Source organism: Sorghum bicolor, chromosome 8, assembly GCF_000003195.3.
Source record: "Sorghum bicolor cultivar BTx623 chromosome 8, Sorghum_bicolor_NCBIv3, whole genome shotgun sequence".
NCBI lineage: Eukaryota > Viridiplantae > Streptophyta > Magnoliopsida > Poales > Poaceae > Sorghum > Sorghum bicolor.
The window spans coordinates 25,737,492-25,747,827 of record NC_012877.2 but is presented as its reverse complement, the minus strand read 5'-3'; the positions used below and the strand labels follow the sequence as shown (position 1 = coordinate 25,747,827).

Below are 10,336 nucleotides of genomic sequence, written 5' to 3'. Positions count from 1 at the left end.
ATGTATAGGACCCAGACACCTAGCAAGGCCACGTGCATGCAGCCATGTACATTTGCTAATTGCTAATTTGTGCATGCACGATTAATGCTGGCCGCGTATATACGTCTCGACCCCTTCAGAGATTAATCAGACCTCGTGTAGCATCACGTATCACCGTCAGACTCAGATCCAAATGTACATGTCACCAATTCCCTGGTCTCTTGTGTTACCAAAACGCACAACAGTGCGGCAAATTTTGGCAGACCCCCGCGCGGCCAAACCTAACCTTATCTCCAGCCGCCATCCCACCCACCCACAGTCCATCCACTGCTCGCACAGGTTCGTCGCCCTCCTCCCTCTTGGATGCTCGCACAGGTTCGTCCCCACCCCTCCCCTCCCCTCCTCCCTCCTTGATCCCCCATCTTCTCTGCTGATTTCTCGGTGGAATTCGATTGATTTGACCTAGGGTTTGTGTGTGGAGAAGGAGCTCGGTGAGGAATCGAACGCAGCTCGACCCTACTCCCACACAGTTTCGTTGCCCTTGCCTTCCACCCCTCCCCTTTAATTTGTCCCTCCTGGATCCCCCATAATCCCAAGTGTTCTCGGTGAGATTTGATGGATTGAACCCAGTGTTTGTGTGCAGAGAAGGGGCTCGGTGAGGAATTAAAGGCAACACGACCCGCACAGGTTCGTCGCCTCACGTTCCCTCCCTCCCCTTCGTCCCTCCTGGATCCCCTATCATCTCCAGTGATTCTCGGTAAGATTGGATGGATTGAACTAGTGTTTTGTGCGCAGAGAAGGGGCTCAGAGAGGAACCAAAGGCAGCTGCCCTAGTTCTTCTCCTCTAAATCACAGATCTGTATTTTCTGGGGATTTATATCACATATTCACGCAGGTACTTAGAGGCCACCAGATCTCCAGTCAGCAACGCCTCCGCCCGCCGGGGTGTTCTTTCTGGTGAGTCTAGATCGCTCCTGTGCTTATCTCATGATGCCCATGTGTGCCGACTACCTGTTTGTTGTACTGACTGAATGGGGGAAAAGGCTTTCAACTGTTGTAATAATAGAGCCAAAATCTTAAGTGCTGACGTACATCTGCAGTGCAAAAATTCAAACAAATGATTGTTTTTGAATCTTGGCCTGTGCTGCCGTGCATGTTTATGTAGGCCTGTCTTGCCTAGTGATTGATTTGTGGATACTGAACTAAAAATAGGTGCAGTTGCATATATGTGCTTGGTAGTTCTGCAGTACTAGGGTACAAAATACATGTATTTTGTTATCGATTTGATAAGTGACCTATCTGAACTTGTAATTTGAGGACAAAAAAAATTGTAGCATTTTTTCATCATATTTACATTGGATGGCTGGAAGCTCAGAAAAATGACTGACTGCTCATTATGTTGCTAACTGAGTTTTTTGTAGATTTCTCTTTATTGGTGTAGGTTAGGGGCCTCATTGCAAAGCTAGATATTCTATCTAGATTGGTGTAGGTTATGACTGCTACTACTCTCACTTTGGTGCTGCTTGAGTGATAGTGCATCTGGAACACAATATTAGTTTAGCCAAACATGTAACAAGTGACAAGTCAATGCTTCATTTGAAAATGATTTTCTTTTAATGACTTGCTGCATATTCAGATGTTCATTGTTTACTTGTTTTTTGAGTGACATACATTTCCAATAAATGAACCATATGCTACAATTCTTTCTATGAATTTTGAATGCACTATCTTAGGCCAAAAGGTTAGATACAAAATAGGCACTGCTATTTAGTAAATCTGTAGATAGTAGTGATGCTATTTGGTTGATAGGATAAAAACAATGGCGGAACGTGAGTGGATGTCGAAGCATTGCATACCTGAGAAGGCTAGCATTTTGAGCACATATGCTGCAATGAAGTCTACAATTAATACAATGGACAACAATGGAGAAAGTGCTCCCATTCCTCTCCAGAGAACACAACAATTGCTGGTATGAACACTACACTTTGATTGCTGGTTCAATGACAAAGTGATGATATTAGTCTAGTAGATTAAACCACTTAAATTTAATTAGTTTCTTGTAAGGTTCAACAATTAATCCATTATACATGTCTACATGCTTAGATTGACATTGTAAGTAGGTGGCTTCATATTTGAATATGCTATATAGAAGTTGAGTCAATGAGATTACTATGATTGTGGCTGCAATTTAGTGATGTTTTTTTAATCTTATGATGATACCTAGATACAACTATGGCTAAACTAATATGTGGCCTCATTTCATGGTCATACAGGAATATAAGTTTGGACCCAAGAAGGCTAGCACTTTGAACATATATGCTGTAATGAAGTCTGGATTCAATGACGTGGACAATTCTCAGCCGTAGACCACAAAACCGTCTTGCAGTGGAGAACTTAGATATATGTAGGTGCTAGGACTTATGTACGTTAGCAACGACTGCGATATTCTTGCCTTTTAGCATAATGGTTGAACACTTTTTAATCTGATTGGAGTGTAGTTGTCGGACACTTTAATTTGTAATATATTTCAACTAAATTAGTTGAATATATTCATGTATTGGAACTTGATTGTATTTGTGCTGGATTGTCATATCATCATGTGTCAGTTGAGTCTACTTACCAGAATATTAAAATTTATTGATTATTGTGAGTATTTTTTTGTTGCTCGTATATATTTCCTTGGGTGCCAGTCCACAAAGAAATCACAATTACCTTGGTGGTCAATAGCAGCCAAGGAAATTTATAGTTTGCTTGGAGGTCAAGGGTAGCCAAGGAAACAACAATTCCTTAGCGGTCCAGATAATTTTCTTGGAGGTTGCTGGCAGTCAAGAAAACTACTTTCCTTGGAGGTTATTAGCCTCCAAGAAAACTTTTTTCTTTAACGGTTGCAATATTTCCTTGGCGCTTTGGCAAATTAAGTGTGGCCGTAGTTTTCTTGGCGGTCAGCCTTCAAGTAAATCATCCTTGAGTGCCGGAACCGCCAAGGAAACTAATTTCCCTTAGCTTCTATCCTTGAGTGTGTTTGCTTGACGGTTTGTGGTCAAGGATTATTTCCTTGGCGGTTTTTGGCACTCAAGGCAATTCGAGATTGTGGTAGTAATTATATGCTCAATACTCAAGGTAATGTTGCAAATAATTAAAAGCTCATGTTACGATCTGATCAGTGTTTATTTGAGGACACTAAGCTTGTCCTTGGGAATCCATCAATTCATGTCGGCGAAATGGTTTCCCTTCCAACGCTGACCTATATCAAGATCCACTCAACGAGATCTGCAATATTTATTATAGACATATGCATCGACAACCGCCCTTTTAAAGTTTTTATAAATAGAAAGGAAGAGTGGGTTGGAGATCTCAAGTGTGGTGATGTTGGAGAGACCAATAGATTGGGAAGATGTTGCATATGAGCATGGAGCAAACGAAGTGGCTATGAAATAAATTGTATGCTCATTAATGTTATCTTCGTCTCCAATCTGAATGTTCGGAGTTTCTCCTGGATTGGCCTCTTCTATGGTTGGATGAATCCCATTTTCAAAGGGAGTCAAGAACTCACCATTTGAAATTGAGCCAAAGTCAGAATCCATTAAGGCTTCTTCCTTGTCCATCCATTCTACGCATTCTAGCCATTTAGAACTTGTGATCAAGACAGGGGAGCTGATAGAATCTTCTCTATGGCTTAGCTCTCCTTCACTTGATATGTCATCCTCGACTTCTTCATAATAGGAACCGGGATACTCTCTAAGAGAAACATTATTGCAAGGATTTGAATTATCTTTGCTTGAAGGTCTCTTATGGAACCAGAAGTCTAAACCATCAGCATCTGAAAAATTTAAGGTTGGAATTCCTTCCTCCCTTAGAGAATTTTGGGGTATTGATGGTTTAGGATCGATAGCTAAAGTTTGGGATTGAAGTGGTTGTGATCTGACTATCGAAACTTCTTCTTCTTGTCTAGGAACTGGTTCTTTCTCTTTCTCAGGGATATAAAAGCTAGGAGACTTTCCGCTCATTAAATCAATCAAATTCCAAGCTTCATTAGCGGATAGGTGGTGGAAAGATCCTCTAGAGGCCGCATGAAGGGTTTGCTTATCTTCCCTACTAAGGCCCTCAAAAAAATGAATTAGAATAACTTCTTCTGGAATAAAAAGCTTTGGGCCAGTGAGAGTAAGGTTAATAAAGTGGTCCCATGATTTGCCGAGAGATTCTTCTTCCAGTTGTCTAAAAGAAAGAATCTCACGCCGAAGTTCCACCACTTTGGAGATTGGAAAATATTTAGAAAAAAAACTACTATATAACTCCTTCCAATCTCCATGAACACTCCTTACTTTGAGTTTGTACCAATGTCTAGCTTTTCCTGTTAAAGAGAACGGAAAGAGCTTCCATTTAAGGGTCTCATCGGACATGCCTTTTATGCGAAGGAGGTCACAGACTCGATAAAACTCTCTTAGGTGTGTGTATGGGTTTTCCTCACCTTCTCCTGAGAAAGGTTGTTTTTGAACAAATTCTATGTATTCGGGGTCTATCTCAAAACTAGATGCTATGATAGGCTTTAAAGATTTTGGTGGTTCGAGATGTGTGCCCGTAGGTCTATGAAATTCATAGATAGACATGTTTGAATTCATGATAGACCAGAGATCAAGGATTAGATAAGAAGAAAGATTAGCAGAGATGAGGCAGAGGATAAAAGGAAAATATTTTTTTATTATTAAGAAAATAATAAAGCTAGTTCGTAGTCAACTCAGCAACCGTTTCCCCGGCAACGGCGCCAAAAATGCTTGTTGACACTTGCTAACACCAGTTGAATACTAGGTTGTCATCCCCAGCATGGCACTAGAGTGTACTATGGTATTTATACGCACACAGATAATCCGCAAGCGCATGGATACCGATGTAGCTTTTACTCGGTTAAAGGTTTTATCGTATCCACAGGGAAACGGGAGAACCAACTACGCTCTAACTTAACCAAGATAAATAGATAAGTGTAAATAGGAAAGATGGTAGATTTGAATAAGAACAGTATTAATGGTAAGATAACAGTGAGTGATAATATGGGAATAGAGAGTAGAGCAATCTAGTATATGGGCGATGGTAGCAGAATAGAGAGGATAACTATGGTTTCTCTACTTCAAAGGGGTATGTCTATGTCTGGGACGAACCATGTGATAAGAGTACACCACAAAGGATGCTTATCCTTAGGCCGATAAACCCTTCCCGTCCTGCTAACGAGAGGTGGACTACAGAGGACCAACGTAACTGTCACCTATGCGGCCTACCACACGATCCAGCTAGACAGGGGATATCCACAAGTAATCTAGGTCTAAGCACCACGCTTACACCTATACTACAACTCTAACCTATAGGGTCCTATAGATTAGAAGTACTCAAAAGAGTTGTGAACCAGAACATACATGATTAGTAATTGCATAATGAATTAGAAGTAGATGACCAGAGTCATCCCATGAGCAAGCTTGATTAGAGCTTGATCATGACGAAGTACAACCGGAGGAACAACCGACAGGCCGGCCTCTCCTCTAATCCTCCTTCGCTCTCCATCTCGCTACTATCTAGATCTAATCTAGTTTAGAGAAGAGAGGAGAGCTCTCATCTCTAAACCCTAGCTTTTGCTCTGTCTATGAATAATGAATAATGATCAAGGGGTGCCTCCTCTAGGGGCTAGGGGGTCTACTTATATGGTCCCCTCAAGTGAACCTGGGCCGTCGGATCAAACCGATATTGATTGAACGGTTATTCTTGATCCTTTAGGTTGGTGGAACATCATCCCGAAAGAGAGTCCTGATCCAACTCTGTAGCTGGGCGGGCGCTCAAGGGGGGAGGGCGGGCGCCCTGCCCCCGAGCCCGCTCGGCCTCCCGTTCGTTCCCGTGGCTTCTGGAGTCTTCTAGATGATAGAAAATTGCGCGGCACGTTGATATCTCTATGTAATCCCGACATGTGGGTCTTTCTTCTTTATTTCCTGATAACCCCCTGCAGAAATAGACAAACACCAAAACTCGTGGAATTCTGTCAGATAAAACCCTAAGTCTGGGTGTTGGTTGCATTTGGATCCTTTTCTATATTTATTTGCTGATTATATTTGGTACTTAAGGACCGTCAACAGAAAGCTTCCACAAGGTGATACTATACCATCACTCTTCAAGTAAGGTAACATCTTAAGGTACTTGACTATCGCTTTTATAAGCTTCTCCTTGGTTCTGGCATTCACATAAGATAAAGAGACAAATATGTATGATTTGTAACTCCAAATTAACCAAGCCAATTAATTCAACATGTTTAGTCCTTTAATCTTTGTTCTTAGTACTACCTTTGTGATCCCACACTCTTAATCATATGAGCTAAAATGTTGCACATTCAATCTCTGGAAGATATAAACAAAACATAAATATAGATAGATTATCTTTCCATTAGGTCGAGCGATCTGATCTGACAAATGTTTTAAATGCTACACTCATGATCTTATTATCCATCAACTTTATCTTGCTCACCATGCTTAAGGTTAGAGAACAACAAATACACTTTTGGTTCTGTTGATGTTTTCACCAACAAAGCCCATGCACTTGATCTCTGCATTGTCTCTTTGAGCAGGTACACTTTGAGCAAAATATGAAGGAGTTTTACAACTCCCAGACTCCACTAAGTGAAGAACCTAGATCTACGAGCATAAACACACTGGAGATACTGGACACGCAGGCAATCACTGCCCTGAGATGCTTGAGGACGTAAATTACATCATCAACAACAACTAATACTACAACCGTCCTCAACAAAATCAAGGTTGGAATCAACAGAGGCCTAACTACTCAGCTTGTAGATCGGACACTCAGTTTCCCAAAGGAAATATTGAAGAACCTCTGCGTCCGAGTTGGTACCTTGTACGCTCCAGCAGACTTCATGGTGATAGAGACTGGTACTGATGAGAGGGCACCCATCATCCTAGGGAGGCCATTCGTGAACATCTCAAGAGATGTCATCCAAGATCAGTTTCTACATCAAGGGGAAGAAAGAGACTTTCCTTCAAGAACAAGACTACACAAATCTCATAGCAATCCCGACATGAACCGAGGAAGAGGACCAACACGAGGAACAGGAACAAGCAAATGTGGACCAAGTCAGCTAAGATGGTCACTGCAGTTCAAGGAGGTCAAGATCGTCGACTTAAGCCACAGTTTCTAACAAAAAGGATGACCCAGGTATGCCAAGCATCCAGTGCTCCATTAATAGATACAACTTCCAGAAGACGCTTTGCGACACCGGGTCAGGCGTCAACATAATGGCCGCAGTCACCTATCAGCTCCTGTTTGGAACCATGCCCCTAAAACCGACATACATTCAGCTCCAAATGGCAGATCAGACATTCCGAAAGGTTGAAGGTATAGTAACTGATGTCCATATCAAAATAGACAATCATTGTTTCCATACAGATTTTCAGGTTATTGACATGGGAGAAGATGAGTACAATCCACCCATCATCCTTAAGAGACCGTTCCTCAGCACCGTTAAAGCAATCATCTACATTGGAACTGGAGAAGTCCACATGCACTTCCGACTAAGAAGGTACGCCACTGTTTTACTGACCCTAACTATATAGTTGAAGACTCTAAACAAATTAGGACAAGAAGAAGACAACGCAACCGCAACTAGAGGAGGCAAATCATCAAGGACGGATGGGCAGACTATGAAGGAGAAGTAGTAAGGTCTGAAGACATATAGCTTGAATAGAACTATCCTGAGGAGACCGTAGCACCGAGTCAGGTGTGGAGAGAGAAGATAGATATACACGAAGAGGAGGCGCCACCGGAACCACCGACTACGCCATCCAGCGAATCCCATGATGACTGAGAAAACAGAGAGTCCCGTTCGGAGGACTTAAAAACACCGAACGCCTTGCCAAGAGGTAAACTTGGTTGATGCGACACGTTGTCCCGATCTTCACGATGTAGGATGAACACCGATAACTAGCTGAAGAACAGCCGGATAACTTGCTGCAAGCAGCGATAACTAGTGCAACCTGGCAAATAAAACTCGAAGCCAACCATCGTCTTTAACAGGCAACCTGAATCGAGGATTCGCCCAACCGCACTCTCAAAAAACCAACCAACACAGCCTACAATCAATCAAGGAATACCTTGAAGGGAGTAGGAGCACCAATTGGGAGCGGATGAAGCCGCCGCCTATGTAATCCCGCGACGAAATCACAAGAGCAAGGGGTAGAGATCACTCTCTGGATTTGTTAGCACGCAGCTGAACAAAGGGGTTCTGTATTTCAATTATCAAAGTCTGAGATTACAATGAGTCTTAGGGGGTATTTATACTAGCAACAGCCCTGCTAGATAGGTATGAAAACGAAATAGAGTTTCTGAGGGAAGACAATGTGAAAGGTCCCCTCGAAATGGATTCTCGAAGTGGCTTCGCGTGACTGTTGGCCTCCAGAGCAGTTTCCAATAAACTGGCCATAACTTTTTATTGGGAAGTCCAAATGATGAACCGTTTCTTGAGTGTGAAACTAGACTCAAAGGGCTTTCTAGCAATGTATGCCAACCAGCACGAAACGTTGTAGATTGGTACAGTTTTACTTGGAAAGTTGTACCAACATTCTGTCATGGCAGACTGTTGACCTTCTGGGCAGTCAGTACTAATTCTGGTCTACAGGCAATATGGAGTATCCAAACTGGTAGCCACTAGATTTATTGGAAAGTAGACTCGTCAAGCTTTCCAACAAGTGCTCATAGACCTTCATAGCTTTTGTGAGTAAAAAGTTATGATGATTTGTTTGCACTAGTCCGTTTTTGACTTTCACTGGTCCGTTTTTGACTTCTTCTGGAACTTGCACTTGTCCGTTCTTGAGGGTCCGATTCATCCTTCTCTTCTTCTATATACCTGAGTACAATCAAGTTACAACACTTAGGTAGTATATAATTCTAATTAATGTTAAAATGAATCTCACAAAGTAGCGCGTGGACCTCTTGTTGTAGCTTCTTTGCACGACTACGTGTAATCGGTCCATCAATGACTTGGGCTGGTGTCGGTGTAGGTGAAACTTGAGTGGGTGTAGCTTGACTTGGAGCTTGTGACATCTTGCTTGGTGGCATGGTCATATCATCCTCCCCCCTTGAAAAGGGGTCGTCCTTGACTCTAAAGTGTCTTCACTTATGAATGGTGAGAGATCAACAACATTGAAGGAGTTGCTTGTTGGGTATTCTTAACATTATTACCAAAAATAGACTAAGTTCTCTAAATCTAGTAACGGTGCCAAAAATGCCAAACCTATCCCTCACACCACTTAAGCCAAGTTGTCATCCCCAGCATGATATAAGAGACGCGGTATTGAAATATGCAATTGCTCTTCTAAATAAATAATGAATGGGATCTGCAAGCGCACAGATTAATACCGATGCAGCATTTTAACCGGGAAGTATTCCAGGTATCGTTATTTATATTTTTACCACTGGGAAGGGATTAGAAATCATCACTAATGATTACAGAATAGAATATGAGATTGAGCATCTATCATTGCATGTATAATTGAGAACATTATATCTAACTCTTCATACAGGGATAAGTGTCACATAAAAGATATATGAAATAATAATAGTGACAAGGATAATTAATCTGATCTAGCCACATAATAAATATGATAAGCACCTCAATTAGATACTCTAGAAAGTCATTAGCATGGTATTAGAACGAACTACAAGAATATTCCCTAAGTTATTCTCAACAATATAGTCTAGCATTATCATAGTTAGTGCAAGCATACTTAGCAATCATTGCGAGACAAGACTACGCCCATGCATAGTGATATTAGCAAGGAATATGAGAAACGTAGCAATCACTCCACTGTAATAATGTTGCTCTGCCAGCCCAATACACGAGAGGGGGACTATATAAGAATCAATGAAGCTGTCACTATCACGAACCACCCCACGATTTGGCATATTGGGTACAATCGCAGATAAATACGGTATAAGCACCACGCCTACACAATATCTATCATTTACCCATGGATCCGATGGATAAACGCTATACGATCCTAAGCATGTATATAGATCGAATCTAACTAAGCCAAGTACATAACTATGATAAACTAAGAACAATATAATCTTGAATATAAGCCAGTAGAGCAAAGTCATAAGCAATATATTGAAGTAGAACAAAGTCATATTCATAATATTGAAGAACAAAGATAATTAGAAAGCAATTAGAAGCACAATTAGAGAATTACCAAGAATCCTCCTGACAGATCCGGAAACCAATCGAAGATTGACTCCTTCTAGTTCTAATCCTATGTAGCTATGCTAATCTAGATATCTAATTGATGTGGTGGCTCTAATCTTGATCAGAGGC

General features: G+C 41.4%; 1 long non-coding RNA gene across 2 annotated transcripts; it reads left to right on the top strand.

Annotated features, from left to right (window-relative positions):
- On the top strand, nt 256–2,594 carry LOC110429912. 2 transcript variants are annotated; one of them, XR_002447102.1, is made up of 6 exons: nt 256–354; nt 446–508; nt 623–666; nt 875–936; nt 1,789–1,948; nt 2,253–2,594. It is a non-coding gene; the product is annotated as an uncharacterized LOC110429912 (long non-coding RNA). The 2 variants fall into 2 exon arrangements; XR_002447101.1 differs by having other exon boundaries at nt 623–736.